The following is a 17,469-nucleotide window of genomic DNA, read 5'->3' as shown; positions in this document are numbered from 1 at the left end:
CTCCAGAGCGCAGGCTCAATAGCTGTGGCTCTCGGGCTTAGCTGCTCCACGTCATGTGGGATCTTCCCAGGTCAGGGACCGAACCTGAGTCCCCTGCATTTGCAGGCAGGTTGTTCACCACTGCACCACCAAGGAAGTCCCTAGAAACATGTATTACTTTTATAATTAGGAAAAATTAATACTAAAAATGAATTCTAAAATTAGAATTGAGGACAATGTAGATTTATTCATTTATCCAAAATTAAATATATACATTAAGAACCTTCCATGTACCAGACATCGTGAACAAAAGACAAGGGCCCTGCCTCACTGGGTTTCTAATCGGGAAGGGGAAACACTCTGGAGTTTCCAACCACTTTCAAATTCAGTTTCGTAAGAAATTCTTTGAAAAGACTTCATTATTAATAGCTAAATATCCGCCATTTGTTGAGAGTTTGTTGTAGAAGTACTAGATGCCTTACATTTTGGATATCATGAGCTCTGCACAGCACGCCAGAGAGATACGGTCCAGTCTTGATTCAGGTCACAAGGCTGTTGGCAGTGGGTGGGATTCAAATCGGATCCGTTTATGCTGTGATTCAATTACGTGTCTACTCTGCTTCCTGCCTCAGTGACTGAGCGTTTGTGAGCCTGAACCACGGGACGTGGCAGACAGGTGTCATCAAGAAAGATTTTAGGACGGACCACCAGGGGGTTCGGGTTGCCCTTGGTGCCGGGCTAGAGCATCAGGCGCTTGCGGTTTCCGGGCCTGCGGCAGGGCCGGGGCGGGGCTCTCAGCGAGCTCGGAGGTCCCACGGGCAGGAAGGGTGGGAGCCGCAGCAAGCCTCCTGCTCCCCTGCTGATGAAAGAGCCCCCGAGAGATGCGTGCAGGGACGCTGTCGGCTTGGGATCAGCGGACTAACTTTGCGAACTGAACTAAGAAACAAGAGTGGACGCCTGGAGTGGAGCAGCTCAGGCAGTTTGTGCCCGGGACAGAGCGAACGGCGTCTGCACTTCTGACAGCTGGCTGACCGGGTCAAACACGCCCCTCGAAGCCCCGGTCACTGCAGTCGGCGGGGACGTCCTGGCCTCTTCAGTGTCAGAGGCAGAAGCTCGTTGGTGGAGAAATACAGGCAGATTGACCCAATGTCCACTCACAATCTGGTTCTCCGCTTTGGTTCAGATATTTTGTCCTGAGAGGCAAAGAAATTTCCAGGAAGGCTAGGAGCCCAGAGGCCTGAGTTCGACTCCCAAGTGGACCCCTTGTCCCAGGACCAGATCATCCAAGTCACCCAGAGCTCCCGAGTCCTCACCAGCAGACAGACTCAGCGAGCTCTCAGACCCACCTGGAGAGGTCAGTTCTCTAGGGGCTCGGTGTCCCCGTCCAGACAGGGGCGGGGATGACGGCAGTGGCACACCCCCCTGAGAAGAAGCCGGCACAGGAGAAGTTGCTGCTGCTGCTGTTTTGGGCTACTTTGAGATAGTGGGTGAGGAAGCAGTTTGAGAAACACAAAGCACTCCACGTTCAGATAAAGGTGTTATTTCCATCCTTCCTTCTCTCCACCTAGATCCCCCACATGCCCCTCTCCACACCAGACAGCTGCCATAATGATGTGTACAATCACCCTGAAACCTGCCTCCAGCTCCCACTCCCGGCCCCGAGGTCTGACTGCCCCTTCACCTGCTTGACTGAATCCTGCTCCACCTGGCTGCCTCCAAACCCCCTCACCTGGCTGCCTCTGACCCCTGTCACTTGGCTGACTTGCCTTTATCTGGCCCACAAAAGCCGACTCTGCTTCCTCTGCCCTGGACGCCTTCCCTGACCCCCCAGCCTGGGCCAGGGGCTCCTCCTCTGGGGCCTTGCCAGCATCTGTGCTGACTCCTAGCCGCACAGGTTGCAGCTGTGTTTCCAGCTTTTGTTTTGTCTTGTCTTTTTTTTTTTCGTCTCTTGCCCTCACCAGTTCCCCTGCCCACCACTCCCCACTCCCCACCCCTGCCATCCTGAGCTCCTTGTGCACAGACACACACACATCCAATGTGTGTTTGTACCTGGACTCTGCGGAAATCTAACCATATGATTGTAGGCCCAGCAAATGTGTATCAATTTGAATGAATGGGTAAATAAGGTAATGTATATGAAATCACTTTTGACAGTCTTAAGAATGATGCTTTGTAATAGTTCATTCCACAGATACTCATTCATCACCTGCTACTCTTTGTAAGACCTCTACTAGGTGCCTTAGGCAAAGCATATGAGTCCTTGCCTTCAAGGAGTTTGCAGGAGAATGTAGGAGAAACCCCACTGTAACTTTATTCCCTACAAACTACAATAGTATAAACATATTAGCATCAGAATGTGCTAAGAAAGGCCCAGGCGCCCTGGGAGTACAGTGAGGAGCAGCTTTGCCGGGTTTGGGGAGGCCTTCTAAAGGAGGGGGTGGTTTGAGCGCTGCCTGTCAAGAAAGAAGAAAGGGTTAGTTGCTCAGTCGTGTCCGACTCTGTGATCCCGTGGACTGTAGCCTGCCAGGCTCCTCTGTCCATGGAATTCTCCAGGTAGCCATTCCGTTCTCCTGAGGATCTTTCCGACCCAGGGATTGAACCCTGGTCTCCTGCCTTGCAGGTGGATCCAGAAAGATCCCACATGCCCTGGGGCAACTAAGCCAGTGTGCCAAAACTTCCATCTGAGCCACCAGGGGAGCCTCTGCAAAGCCTGTGGCAGGCCCCAGCCCTCCCCCAGCCCTGCCCTGCCTCCCCGAGGGCAGAGGTCATCCCGGGACCACAGGGAGCCCTCGCCAGACGTCTCTTCAGCGCCCACTCTGGCCAGGGCACCAAGGATGGCAGAGGCAGATGACAGAATAGGGCTTTGGAGACGCCAAACTGTGGCCCTGCCACTCACCACTGTGTGGCCTGACATCTTGCCTGTATCCAAGGGTCAGTTTCCTTGTGCACAAAGTGAAGACAACAATTGTAGCTGGTGAGGTGGTGACACAGACGAAATAAAATGAACGGAGAGCCTAGAGCACTAAAAAAATCCTTGATAAGTGTGACTTCTTTTTCCTTCTAGGACCCACCAAAATGCAGTGCTTCTCAGCCGAGGGTGGGCCCTGGGCCTGACGGTGGGTCACTCAAGACATCTCTTAGGCCCCACCCCTCCCTCTGGTCTTTGGGTTTTTCCTGGCATCTCAGGAAAATTATGCATGCTTTTAATAGTAAAGCCCAGAGCCCCCAAGTTTTACAGGTACATTTAAGAATCTCTCCCATCATCATCTGGGTCAAGAATTAGCCTGTGATTAAGTTAAAGATATCTGAAAAGAGAGCATGGTCCCATTTCAGCCTCTGATGCTGTGAGGCACAAGAGGGCAGGTGTGATTACCCCAGATGAGGAAACCAGGTCTGCAGAGGGGACATGACTTGCCCAGGGTGATACCAAGAGCTGGCAGCAGAGTCCAGACCAAATCTACTCCTGCCTCTGCCACGCAGAGTGACTACTTAGCAGGCGGGATGCCAGGGCTGATCAGAACCCGCACCTAGAGCCACCCTCCGTGACACAGGGAATGATTTGCTGGGTTTGGGGAAGATACTCCTGGGAGATGATGGGAAATGTCTAAAACCCTCAGCAAATCCATCTAGCTCTTAGCTCTGCAACCTCAAGCTCTGAGACACTGCGCATGGGCCTTTCCCTCTCTTGGTCCTCCTCCTCCTTGTGGAAAGAGGCGATTTTCCCTGAAGTCTCCAAGATGCCTTTGCCCTGACTCTCGTGGGCTCCCAGCCATTCAGCAGAGGGGACGTAAGGCTAAATATCCCGCCAGGACCCCGCTGCCTTTCACAGGACACAGGTCTCAGGGAGAGCTAAGCCTGCCCCCAGTCACTCCCCTCGCCTCCTGCTTCGCAAATGGATCTGCCCCCCTCCCCCAGTTGTCACTGGTTGGTGTGGCGGGAAAGAGAGGCCAGATTCGTAACAGCCTTGCCCGTGTCTGCCACGTGGTTGTTGTGGACGATCCACCACGCGTGTTGACCCATAGGCTTCACCTCCGTCCGCCCACTCACTCTGCAACAGCGTCATCTCCAGCCACCCCTCTCTCCCTGCACCCCATGCCCCAACCACAGACGCTTCCAAAGTCAACAGCCTTGCAGCTGGACCCTTCGCTGCGGGGCCGGGAGCCGTCCGGCCTGGGTATCTCGGGGAGAAGGCGCCTTGGGCCTCTGCTCACCGGGCCTCCTCTCTGTTGCCTCTGTTCCTGTGCGCAGGGTGGGGAGGACAGCCACCAGTCCCCTTACCTGATACGTTAAGGGTGATGCGGAAGTCTGGGCTGGTGTTCCCAGCACGAGCAGGAGGAGGAAGCCGCTCACTCAGCGTGTGGTAGCCTCTTGGCCAGGATACCAGGCCTCCCTTGCCCCCACCCCTCCCCCTCCATAGATAAGAGGAAGGGGAACTCTGTCTTCTAACTCAGGGTGCTGTGCAGATTCAAGGAGAACTCACATTCCAAGGCTGGGATAGGACTTCCCTGGTGGTCCGTTGGTTAAGAATCTGTCCTGCAATGCAGAGGACATGGGTTTGATCCTTGGTCCAGAAAGATCCCACATGCCCCAGGGCAACTAAGCCAGTGTGCCAAAACTTCCGCACCCGTGCAAAGGGCAACTGCTGAGCCCAGGTGCTGCAAATACCGAAGCCCACGGGCCTGGAGCCCACGCTCCACAAGAAAGGCCACCGCAGGGAGACGCCCATACTCCACAGCGAGGAGCAGCCCCCACCTGCCCAACTAGAGAAAGCCTGCCCACAGCAGCAAAGACCCCGCAGCCAAAGACAAACGTATTAATAAACCAATCTGTAAGGCCGGACCCGGGGCCATGATGGACCGCCCCCCTCTCTCCCGCCGGCGCGGGAAGTCCCTAACGGAAGGCGCCTCCCAGACCCCGGGGGCCAATGACAGCACACTCCGCCAGCTAAACCACCCCACCCCAGCCACGTGGAAGGACCTGTCAGCCCGCGATGCCTCGGCCTGGCGACCTATACGAACCCCGTTCACTAACCATACCTTTTTGGGCGATCTAGCCTGACCATCCCCCGCAACGAACGCATATATACCCCTCCCCAGCACAGTCCCGGCGCGGACTTCCTCGACCTGCCTTGCTCGGTCCGGGAACCCTGCCCGGGAGGAGCGCTTCGCCATTAAAAAGCCTGTTAGACACTCTTTTGGTGTCCTGGTCGTTTTTTTTTTTTTTTTTTTACCTAACACAATCAATTATTAAAAAAAAAGAATTTGCCTGGCAATGTCAGGGACATGGGTTCAATCTCTGGTCGAGGAACCAGGATCTTCCATGCATCAGGGCAACTCAGCCCACACATCTCAACCAGAGTCCACGTGCCACAGGGAAGGATCCACGTGAGGGAATGAAGATCCCATGGGCTGCAACTAAGACCTGATGAAACCACATAAATTTAAAAAAGAAAAAAAAGGTTGGGAGAGAAGAGTGACAAAGGGGGAAAAGATAAGTCAAAGACCACACCCCCTAAAGAAAGGAGGCATCTGATCCACAGATCCATTCTTCCAACCCCTTGCCAGCACCCAGTGCCTGGCCCAGCTCCCACTGCTGCTGAATCTTTAACCGAAAGAACAGACTCACATGGGGACAGGTCACCAGCTGCACACCTCATCTGCACCAGAGACCATCCTTCCTGGAGGGTTGAGACATATCAAACTCTCTCCATGGAGCACACACTCTCCAGGGGAGCGAAAGAAGATTTGGAAAACAAACAAACAAAAAAGTTGAGGAAAGAGAGGAGAGTTGGGAGAGGGGCAGTATTTGAGGAACGCTGGCCAAGGAGAGCACAGGCTTCCAGGCCACACTTTCCCCTTGGGTTTCTCTGGCCTCAGTGAAAAGACAGTTGTCCTCAGCTCCAGGGCCCTGCAGTGAGCCCCCCACTCTGTGCACCTGACCCAGTGAAGATCCCGCCTGTGACTTCCTTCCGTCTCTTTCCCCAGTAGCTTACAACCCTCCCTGACCACCCGCCTTCTCTTTCAGGCTTCTCAGCCTCTGCTGCTTCCTCCGCCCAGATTGTCCCTGGATCAGGTTTCTGTCACTTGCGATCAAGAGTCTAACATAAGAGGATGGTCAACCTGGGGGTAGGGGGTGGGTATGTCTGTGTGTGTGTGTTCAGAATGGGTAGTTGGCAAGTACGTGGACTTTGGAGGGAAATTACCAGGTTCAAACCCTTGTGCCACAGTTTGCTAGCTCTATGACCCTGGGCAAGGCCTTCAGCTTCTCTGTGCCTCAGTTTACTCGTCTGTCAAGTTGGGTTGTAACAGGACCTACCTCACAGTTGCTGTTAGTGAGTTAGTCTCTGCGACTCTCTGATTAGACGGATGTGCCGTGTAGACACAGGTCATCACCACTGCTGTGGCCATACCCCCACTGGACTGCCTGGCAAGGGCACCTTGCCAAAGCAGGAATTCAAGTTCCTCGTTCAGCCAGTTGGCCATACCTGGTTCTGTAAGCTGGGAGCACGCCCTCCAAGGCCACATCTAAGAGTGGGAGGGTCGGGCCGTCAGCAGGGGAGAGGTAAAGTGGGAGAGGACTGTGGAGGGAGGGCGAGGGGGAGGTGGGGCATGAGGGAGCATGCACGCGGAGCATCTCAGAAGCCCTGTCCTCCGCGTGGTGCCAGGAAGAGGGCACTGCAGGTCTGCAGAGGGCAGGGCTGAGCTCTGGGCTCCTTGCAGGGGGGCCTCTGGCCCTCTGAACACGGCTTCCTGTGCCACAGCAGTCAAATGTACCTTGCCACTAGGTCAATTCTTTTCAAAGCTCCCATTCACATTCCTCCATTTCTCACGACTTTACTCTGTCTCACAAGAGCTCAGACTCCCGGCCTTATTTTGCAAGTAGAGCACTTGACCCCATCCTTCACCTTACAAATTGTTTACAAATTTGCTCCTCAAATTGAGCAAAATTAATTTGCCCTGTATGGGAAGGCAGGGAGGCAAGTGGAGGATGGCATGAGGTGGGGGATAATTAAATAAATTCTGCTACAACATGAAAGAAGGAAGAGCATAAAGCATTTTTAAGGTGCTGTGAATTAGCACAAACAATCCCTCTCTTCTATCTGATACTCAGTAAATATTTGCTGAATGAATGGCCATTAACAGCATGCGATTCTATCTTTCCTGCTCTGATAACTTAAAAAGTCCATGTGGCCAAGTCAGCATTATACACAGTTTTGTTTTGGGACTCCAGGCCAAGGTGAAAAAAATAGTTTGGGGCCCAAGGCCAAGGCTGGAAAGAAGTGAGACTGTTCCTTCGCTGTCTGTGTTTGGTGGGGGGAGGGTTTACCTGGCTAGGTGTTGGGAACTGAAGGGTGGCCTCTCGCTCCTGCAAACGCAGCTCTGTTTCCAGACAAACCAGGGTTAGGCTCCCCATCCCGTGCTGGGACCCCATAGGCAGCTCCAGTGAGTCACCACCATATGGGACTCATAGCTTTCTTGCTGGGCCCAAAAGTGTGCGGGAAAAGAAGGAGCAATGCAGGCAGGACAGGTTCTGGCCTCAGTAGGGCCCTGCCTTACTCACCACAGGGACTCTGGGCTCTGTCCAGTGCTGCGGCTGCTGTCTGCCCTTGGTTCCACGGGGAAGGCACACGGATCCTGGCTGCTGCCTGAATACTGAGCATGCTGGGACATTCTAGGGACAATAATTTCTGAGTAAATTACCTAAGTGCAGAAGGGTCTATCACGGCAGCTAGGGGCGCACAGAGCAGGAACAGGAGGTGGTTTGTCGTTAATCACAAAGCAATCAGTGGATGACAAGAGGCCCTGGAGTCACTTGGCCTGTCCAGCTGGACTTGGTGGAGGGAAAGATCACGCCTGCCCCATCCATCACTGAGACACCCACTCACCTGGCGTCTGTGTGCTCAGGCCTGCTGTGCTCTGGCTCAGCAGAGATGCCGCACTGACCCGGCTCGTGGTCCTTGATCCTCGGGCCATTCCAGCGTCGCACGCCTGGCCACACCGGCGCAGGCCACCAGGTCTCCTGGGCCAGCACAGTGCAGAGGGGGTGTGGCCTCGGCCAGCTGCCCTTTAGGAGGCTCTTTGGGGTCTGGCCCTCCCCAGCTCTGGAGGTATGCAGCCTCCTCTCCCTGCTCCCTGCGTCTTCCTGTCGCGTGCCAGCGAGACAGCACGGTGCCCACTGCTCTCCCCGCAGTGTGCTCGGCTGACCTTCCCAGCGCCCTCCTGGTTCCACCAGCTCCACGCCCCCCTCAGCTCAGTCCTGTGCAGCCCCGAGGACCCCCTGCCCCCACAGCCCCCCGCCGCCCCTCTCTGCCTGTGCTCTGGCCTGTCAACACCCGTTCCCAGGTTTAGATCAATTTGTTTCGGACATCATTTTCACGGCAAGTGTGTTAGGCCTTAAAGGGCATTTCCATTTTAACGGGGGCACTGTCTGCCCATGTGCAGCACTTGGCAGCGGAGCTCTGCGGCGGGGACCAGTTTGGGAAGGAAGCAGTCTTGACCAGAAGGGCTGCTTCACGGCTCACACCCGCAGCTCTGGAGTCAGGCCCTAGATCTCAGTCTGGCAACAATTTCCTGGCTGTACAACCTTGGGTCAGTCATTTAACCTCTTCTGGTTCCTCACCAGTAACAGGGACAGACATATCCATCTCACGAGTCTGAGGAACCTAATGGTGTACATTTAAGAAGCTGGTCCAAAGTTGGAACTATACCCCAGTGCACGGTAAGCCCGTGCTTTTGGCATTGGACAGGGGTGAAGGGAGGGAAATCAAACTGTCCTCTGCAGCTGAATGTCAGCAGGGCAGGTTATTTTAAAGGCGCTTGGCCCCAAGTATCTATAACCCGATATCCCTCTCGTCACCGTTACGGTCATTCTTCCAGGGTCCTCTTTGGAAATGTGAAAATCCTTGGGAAGTCAAAGTCACTAACACTATAATATGAGAAGCTTAATCAAAAGATGCACTTTCTTTGTGAAAACTCGGGTGCCCTGGGGCTCAGAATCCAGAGGAAGCAAGGACTGTCCCAGCTTTGGAAGGCACATCATGTGCCAGGCCCTGGGTCAGACCCTCACTCACCCATGACCTCATTCTACCTCACGACGACTCTCAGAGGTAGTTATTGTGCTATGGAACGCTTTTAAAGGTAACATCAAGACCCTTGTACAAATATAAAATTAACATGTCAATGATATCATTTAACTCATCAATTAATGAGGGATCTAGTAAGTTGCTGCTGCTGCTGCTGCTAAGTCGCTTCAGTCGTGTCCGACTCTGCGCGACCCCATAGACGGCAGCCCACCAGGCTCCCCCGTCCCTGGGATTCTCCAGGCAAGAACACTGGAGTGGGCTGCCATTTCCTTCTTTAAGTTGTTACAGCTCCCCAAAAGAGAATCCAAAGAGCAGGTACACAGAAGCCATCAGAAATGCCGTAATTAGTTTATGTAATAGGTGGCTCAGACGGTAAAGCATCTGTCTACAATGCCGGAGACCCGGGTTCTATCCCTGAGTCGGAAAGATCCCCTGGAGAAGGAAATGGCAATCCACTCCAGTACTATTGCCTGGAAAATCCCATGGACACAGGAGCTTGGTAGGCTACAGTCCATGGGGTTGCAAAAAGTCGGACACGACTGAGCGACTTCACTCAATAGACGCGACACTGGTCAGTATCCGCAAGGCAATAATCGACCACCAGAAACAATTTGCGCTTTTATTGGCAAAATCATTTACATTATGGTCAGTTTCTACAGTTTACAGATTGGTAAAATAGCTCAAAGACTATGAAAGGCAAAGGGAATCCAAAGGGAAGAGGACACCCAATAATAACATTTTTTGGGCCATTTCAAAGTCTCTCAGAACTTTCCCTAACATGACAAAGCAGAAACAACAGAGAGGGGCGCAGAGAGTGGAAGGGAAAGCCGTCCAGGGTCAGCCCCGTCGGACTGCTGAGGAAGCCCGTAAATTGGTCCTTCAGGGGTGGAATTAGGAAAATGAGAATGAGACAACTCTCTCCACAAAGCTACAGAATTTCCTTCAAAGGACTATGCTTTATTAGAGATTATCTCCTTCACACACTGGCGGCATTAAAATGTCCTTTCCCTTATGAAAGGATGGTAGTAATATATGGTAGCAGTAATTGTTCTTTTTCGGATGTACTGTTTGATGAAATAGAGGCTGGCAACCATGTGAAAGTCCCCATCTTAAAAAATGTCAATTTTTATTGTTGTGCTTTGTTAGTTTTAATTCCATTCTTCTGTAACAGCCGACAGTCTGGAAATGCTGACCCTACTCACAATTCTGAAATTTTGTGCTGCAGGTAAACTCCTTACAGGATGATTCCTGAGCAATACTGTGGAGGTCCCCCAGCCCCTGAGAGCTGTCCTCGTAGTAGAGGAAGGGAAGTTGACTTGGAAAGGCATCCAGATATGAGGCTGAATTGAGAAGGAAGAAGGAAGTGCTGACTGACGGGCTGACTCCCGGGGATGCTAGAGGGAAGCTGAGATGCAGGAGAGCCGGAAAGCCCCCTTCCCCGGTGCTGGCCTCAGAATTCGTTGTTTATGGTGCCACATGGCCTGCCAACAGCTTCTGCCTACATTGTCCTCCTGTCTGTAGCAGAGAAGCTGCTGAGGATCAATAAATCCTGGCCCATGCTGGATATGATCCACGAAGGACAGGCAACAGGGCCGGGGACCACCTACCTTCTGAGAGCCCACCCGAGGGCCCAGGGCATAGAAATGTAAGCAAAGCCAGGGAGGAGGGCTTGCGTTCTGATGCCCATGACTGATGAGACCCGGAGGAGCAGACCAGAGGTTTCCTGGCGTTTGGTATTAATATTTGCAGCCTGGTTTTCAGCTCCTCCGCATTAGGAGTTTGGTTGGCAAAGCCCTGCTGCCTCCCGCACTGTTACAAGTCAGAAACAGCAGCAGTGCTGCTTGCAAAGGTGCAGCTCAGAGAGCAGGACGCCCTGAGGGCCGCCCTGGAGCCGGAGCGGGGCCCGCGTCTGGGGCTTCCCTCCTGCCGTGGCCCCGAGGGAAGGCGGGCTGAGTCCGACTGAGCGCCCAACTTGCTCTCAGTGCCTGCTTTCCACCCGGCTCAGGCAGAGACAGAAGGCAGGCAGGAGGAGACGGCTCCCGAAGGTTTTCTTAAAAAGCACATTTAAACTTAAGCCTATGGTGCCCCTGAACAGCTGGGCTGGAAAATCGGTCGTTTAGCTCTGCAGTTGATGTCAGGGGCCACTGGCTGAGAGAGAAGAAAGCTGTTGGAGCTTGTAGACTGCCAGAGCTGTGAACCGAGGCAAAGGGCCTCTAGGGAGCGGGGACTCAGTGACCTCTTTCCCCACATCTACACATCAAGGGGAACGACAGCACTGAGTGAAGGAACCATCGCCAGGGCCCAGGGCTGGTGGCATGACAGACAGTGGCCAGGTTCTAGAGTTTTCCTGTTCCCACCTCTACCTTTAAGGACTCACAGGCCCAGCATTCCAGAGTCTCCGATCCAGAGGGGACCAGAGCATGCGCAAGAATGCCTGCTTCAGCTCCGCGGATAGATGGGCCTCGGGCCTCTGTGGAACCCAGAGCCCCAGGGAATGCTCACAGCTCCTCTGCAGGCCCCTCTGATGTTTGCCAGCTTGGGAAGGTAGTAAATTCCTTCTGTGTGTGCTGAATCCCACGTCCTTTCCACCAACTAGCATGCTGGGCGTAGCCCTTAGACGGGAATGGCCCCTCAGATGACCTGACCTACAGGTCATAAACGACCCAATTCACCTGCAGGCCTTTTTTCTTGGCCTAAATAATGCTTTAAACTCTTCTTTTTAAATCCATATTTACTCCAGCCCCAGCACTCCCTGTTGTCCCCTGACCCAGTCGCTTTTCTTGTCTGTGAGACCCAGGTGGCCTCCAGAGGTATGAGCTTGTGAGGCCAGACCTTGCTCATGCATCGAGTTTTGGCAGTGACCATGAACAAAGAGCCTCCATGTTTCACTCCCTTCCCTTATAATTTAGCCCCTTCCCTTCCACAGCCACCCTTACCCCAGGGATTACCTTCCTCCTGACCTGCTCTTATCTCCATCCTGTGACCTTTATTAATGCAAAGTCTTGTTTACTGCTGCTTTTCCTGTGTGGTTCCAATCAGCAACAGCATCACCTCTACTTTACCTTCTGGGATTCGGAAAAACTGAAGGTATTATCATAGTGATCGAGGCAATGAATGCTTGGGGGCAAAGATGCTAAGTATCCTGTTGTGCAAAGGATAGTCCCCTTAAAAAAAAGCCACTAACCCTCATGGGTACTTTCCATGTAGGTCAGTGCTAAACAATCCACCTACCAATGCAGGTTTGATCCCTGAGTCAGGGATCCCTGGAGGAGGAAATGGCAATCCACTCCAGTGTTCTTACCTGGGAAATCCCATGGACAGAGGAGCCTGGAGGGCTGCAGTCCACGGGGTCGCAAAGCGTTGGACATTACTTAGCAACTAAACAACAGCAACAAATCCTCATGGAGAAACTTATTTAAATGGACCTGACTTACTTTTTTTCCTATATCTTTAATTTCTTTCTCTATGCTTCCGTTTATGGGGTCACACAGAGTCGGACACGACTGAAATGACTTAGCAGCAGCAGCAGCAGCAGCAGCAGCATGCTCCCTTAAAATGGGGATAACATATTTCATTCACGGAACACTACATTTTTTTTGTGAAGATTATACAAGATCAAACAGATGCTTGACACATGAGCACATAATACATGTTGGTGGTGATGGCAGATTTAAAACATTAAATGGTGAGACAAGAACTGGTGTGTCTACCCATGGATCTGAAGTCCAGTTCGGTTAGAATAGCTAGTCTGCCATTAACCAACCATGTAATTCTGACCTCTCTGAACAACGAGGGGTTGGACTAGATTTCTGGAGACCTGTTCTTCCCAAACAGTCTATGATTCCGTGACTAACATGCACGGCCCACCCTCTGAGTGCTCCCAGGCCCTGTCTGGGCCAGTGCCCCCGGGAAAAGTGCCAAAAGCTGACCTGAGGTTGTATTTCTTCCTCTATCAGATTAAAGGGCAAAGAAGACAGGTAAAGAAGAAACTGTGTGTACAGGACCAACACACACTGGCTCTCGTTTCTTCCCTGTCGTCTGTAATGTTTTGTGGAAGGCTGTGGTGGCTGGCGGCCTCAACTTTTTCCAGTTGTCTGCCTTCCTTAAATGGAGAAAAAGCTTTCTCCCCAGAACACATCCTTTCATGATGGTACCCACCGATCACTAGACTGTCACCACAAAGGGATTCAGGGAAGCAGCTTCTAGGCTCAGCAGTGAGACAGAGGCTCGGAAATCCATCCCCACCCTCCCTTCCCGCCAAGGGTTGGGCAGCTGTACATCAAAGGGACAAAAACAGAAGTCCCGCTCATTTGAATAAACCAGGGAGAAAGGCACTGCAATAGCCTATTACTGAGAGAATAATCCGTAGCTAGGTTACAGATAACCTGAGAGGATGGAGAATGAATGGCAGAAATGGACCAAAAAAAAGAAAAAAAAACCAGAAACATAATCCTCTCTGTGCCTGGTATGGAGTTAGAATACCATTTACTCCAAATTTCCTACTTCAGATTGCCCTCCTGGATATTTGAGGAATGTTACAAACAATTCCTCCAGGCACCAGGAAGAATATTTAAAGACTTGACCTAGGGGGTTATCCTCAGGCAGATTGAAGTGTGCGGTTTTAATGAGGACCTTCCCCTTAGACTTTATAGAGCGCTGGGGCCCTCTGGTGGAAGATAAAGGTTACATCTGCTGGTTAGAGGCCACAGATTTGACTGGTCACTCCCCCAGCCCTAAGGTGAGCAAGAGGAAGAGGAACTATCAGGTACTAAGGACCTCACACGCATTACTCCATTTGTCTCTCAATGCTCTGTATTCCACATCAGTGGCTGAAGCTCAGAGACATTAAGTGAATTGTCTAAGGTCACTTGCTAAGTAGCCAACTGGCAATCCTAATTCAGTGCCCAGGATTCCAGAAATCCTGCTGGTTACACATTTTGAACACACGTGCACACACATACACACCAAGAAGAAGGTGGATGCAATTTCCCCAGATTGTGTGCCATATTTAGGTAACAGCTTTATCCAGTCTAAGCCATCTGGAGTCTAATTACAGTTTTTCAATGTCGGGCACCAGAAGGTTCATGTTTCTTTAAACAGATTTGAATATATGTCTTATTTCCCACTTTTTCTTTAAATATTAATGATGAAGGGAAAAGAGCCACAGAGAGAGAAGAAGCAAGATGGGGCTACAGGTCAAAGGTTTTAATAGCCAAGCAATGTTCATATCGCTTCCCCTCTGCAAAGTAAGGGTGTTCAAGAAAATGATCTTTAAGGACATGTTAACCTAAAGGGTTTTCTTTGAACATCTTGTCCCAAACCTGAAATGAGCTGCTCACTCCTCTCTCCCTTCTTTTGTCCACCCCTGAAAGGTTCTCTGTGGGGGGTGGGGAGTGAGTGGGGGAAGCAGAAACATTTGAGTATCTAACTGAAATCTAGGAGTCTAGTAGGACAAAGCAAAAATTCCTTCTTCTCCTCATGATCTTGCCTCCAACAATTTCCCACTGTTCCTCTTCCTTCCAAAACATTCTACTATAATTAGACAGCAGCAGTGACCCTCGGAATGGGGTTCCTAGACCAGCATCACCTGGGAACCTTATAGAAATGCAGGTACTGGGCCCATGTACACACATTGGTCAAAGCCTCTGGAATGAGGCCTAGCAAAGCCCTCCAGGTGGTTTTGATGCTTGCTAACTCTTGAGAGCTACTGCTGGAGAACAAGGACTTTCCCAGTGGCTCAGCGGTAAAGAGTCTGCCTGCAATGCAGGAGACGCAGGTTCAGTCCCTGAGTCAGGAAGACCCCCTGAAGGAGGGCAGGGCAACCCACTCTGGACAATCCCCATGGGATTTTCCAGGCAAGAGTACTGGAGTGCGGTGCCATTGCCTTCTCCGATGAACTACTTAGGACTCTGTAATTCTGTTTCCAGGTAAATATCCCCCTGCTTGCACCCACAAACTCTTCTTTCTTCCACTTTTTTACTTTATAAAAGACACCTGGCTTTCCTTCAAAGACTCTTAGTAGTGATTTCCCCACAGCTCACCTACCTTCAGTACAGGAGATGGGCTTCCCCTGTACTGCACCCAGACCATTATCCCTCTGCACATAAAAATCTCTGCTCTTTTGAGGCTTTCAGCTGCTGCTGCTGCTGCTAAGTCGCTTCAGTTGTGTCCGACTCTGTGCGACCCCATAGACAGCCTCCCACCAGGCTCCCCCGTCCCCGGGATTCTCCAGGCAAGAACACTGGAGTGGCTTGCCATCTCCTTCTCCAATGCAGGAAAGTGAAAAGTGAAAGTGAAGTCACTCAGTGCGTCCAACTCTTAGCGACCCCGTGGACTGCAGCCCACCAGGCCCCTCCGTCCATGGGATTTTCCAGGCAAGAGTCCTGGAGTGGGGTGCCATTGCCTTCTCCTATTATTCCCTTTTCTCCTTCTTTATTGCATCACCTGCTGACCTTCCAGATACCTGCCCTCATTCACTTTGACTTCCTACAGTCCTGCCATCATCTTGGGTGACAGCAATGTCATATGAATGGCTCAGCCCCAGCCTCACAGGATTGCCACTGAAACGTCAACCTCAACAAATTTCACCTCCATAGCACTTCAACCGCTCACCCTGTGCCATGCCTGGGGTTTGTCCTTGCTTGAGGTTGCACCAGACGGCTAAGACTGAGTTACAGAGTGGTAACAAATACCCCTGGCCTGCCTCTTGAAAAACCTGTATGCAGCTCAGGAAGCAACAGTTAGAACTGGACATGGAACAACAGACTGGTTCCAAATAGGAAAAGGAGTACATCAAGGCTGTATATTGTCTCCCTGCTTATTTAACTTATATGCAGAGTACATCATGAGAAACGCTGGACTGGAAGAAACACAAGCTGGAATCAAGATTGTCAGGAGAAGTATCAATAACCTCAGATATGCAGATGACACCACCCTTATGGCAGAAAGTGAAGAGGAACTATAAAGCCTCTTGATGAAAGTGAAAGAGGAGAGTGAAAAAGTTGGCTTAAAGCTCAACATTCAGAAAACTAAGATCATGGCATCCAGTCCCATCACTTCATGGCAAATAGATGGGGAAACAGTGGAAACAGTGGCTGACTTTATTTTTTGGGCTCCAAAATCACTGCAGATGGTGATTGCAGCTATGAAACTAAAAGACACTTACTCCTTGGAAGGAACGTTATGACCAACCTAGACAGCATATTAAAAAGCAGAGACATTACTTGGTCAACAAAGGTCCATCTAGTCAAGGCTATGGTTTTTCCTGTGGTCATGTATGGATGTGAGAGTTGGACTGTGAAGAAAGTTGAGTGCCAAAGAATTGATGCTTTTGAACTGTGGTGTTGGAGAAGACTCTTGAGAGTCCCTTGGACTGCAAGGAGATTCAACCAGTCCATCCTAAAGGAGACCAGTCCTGGGTGTTCATTGGAAGGACTGATGTTGAAGCTGAAACTCCAATACTTTGGCACTTCATGCGAAGAGCTGACTCACTGGAAAAGACTCTGATGCTGGGAGGGATTGGGGGCAGGAGGAGAAAGGGACGACAGAGGATGAGATGGCTGGATGGCATCACCGACTCAATGGACATGAGTTTGAGTGAACTCCGGGAGTTGGTGATGGACAGGGAGGCCTGGCATGCTGCGATTCATGGGGTCGCAAAGAGTTGGACACGACTGAGCAACTGAACTGAACAAATCCCCAGATCTCACTGGCTTCCAGTAAAATGTTTCTTTGCCCATTTCAGGACAGCTTCAGCTCTGCCCCTGTTCTCACCAACCCTGGAGCAGGCTGATGGAGAGGCCCCATTCTGGGGTGCACTAGCCTCTGTGCGGAGAGAAAGGAGCAGCCTGGCCTGTACAATGGCCCCCGAGTCTGCGCTCAGAACGCTTCTTTCCACTCACGTTTCACTGACAAGCCTGCCGTGAGGGGGCAGGAGGTGCAGTCCTCCACAAGGCCTGGTGAGAGAAGAGGCGGATGTCTTTGAAGTCTTACTAGACCATCGACCTCTCAGAACGTGATGACCTGTCCCCTCCTGGCAACAGTGAGAGTAGATACCCTGAACACTGAGTAAGTGCTGACGTGACATGTTATCGTCAGGTATTTCGGCGTTACAGAAGTGACATACCTGTCTTCCCTTTCTTCCCCTTGTTGACTTCTAGATTAGAACCGTCACTGCGACTGTTAGGGAAACTGAAGGCCCAGGCAGAACTGCGAGCCCAGGTCGGGCACCTGGATGCGCAGCGACAGCCGTGTGCAAGCTGCGTGCCTTTCCTCCAGAAGCACTCAGCAGCTGGTGGTTCTCAGCTGGGGCCATTCTCTCCCTAAGTGACGCCTGCCAGTGTCTGGAGACACGTTTGCTTGTCATAATCGGTTGGGCAGGGGGTACTCCCGGCTGCAGGGTTCTTGAG

General features: G+C 51.7%; 1 long non-coding RNA gene across 1 annotated transcript; it reads right to left on the bottom strand.

Moving 5' to 3' along the window:
* Window positions 1-206: 206 nt before the first annotated feature.
* LOC138415804 (uncharacterized) lies at window positions 207-1,452 on the bottom strand. Its single transcript, XR_011247424.1, has 2 exons — window positions 1,326-1,452; window positions 207-1,172 (listed from the first exon to the last, which is right to left on the bottom strand). It is a non-coding gene; the product is annotated as an uncharacterized lncRNA (long non-coding RNA).
* Window positions 1,453-17,469: the final 16,017 nt, after the last annotated feature.

This window comes from Ovis canadensis, chromosome 12 (assembly GCF_042477335.2).
Source record: "Ovis canadensis isolate MfBH-ARS-UI-01 breed Bighorn chromosome 12, ARS-UI_OviCan_v2, whole genome shotgun sequence".
NCBI lineage: Eukaryota > Metazoa > Chordata > Mammalia > Artiodactyla > Bovidae > Ovis > Ovis canadensis.
Note: the sequence above shows the minus strand (reverse complement) of the source record. Positions and strands in the feature narration are given on the sequence as shown.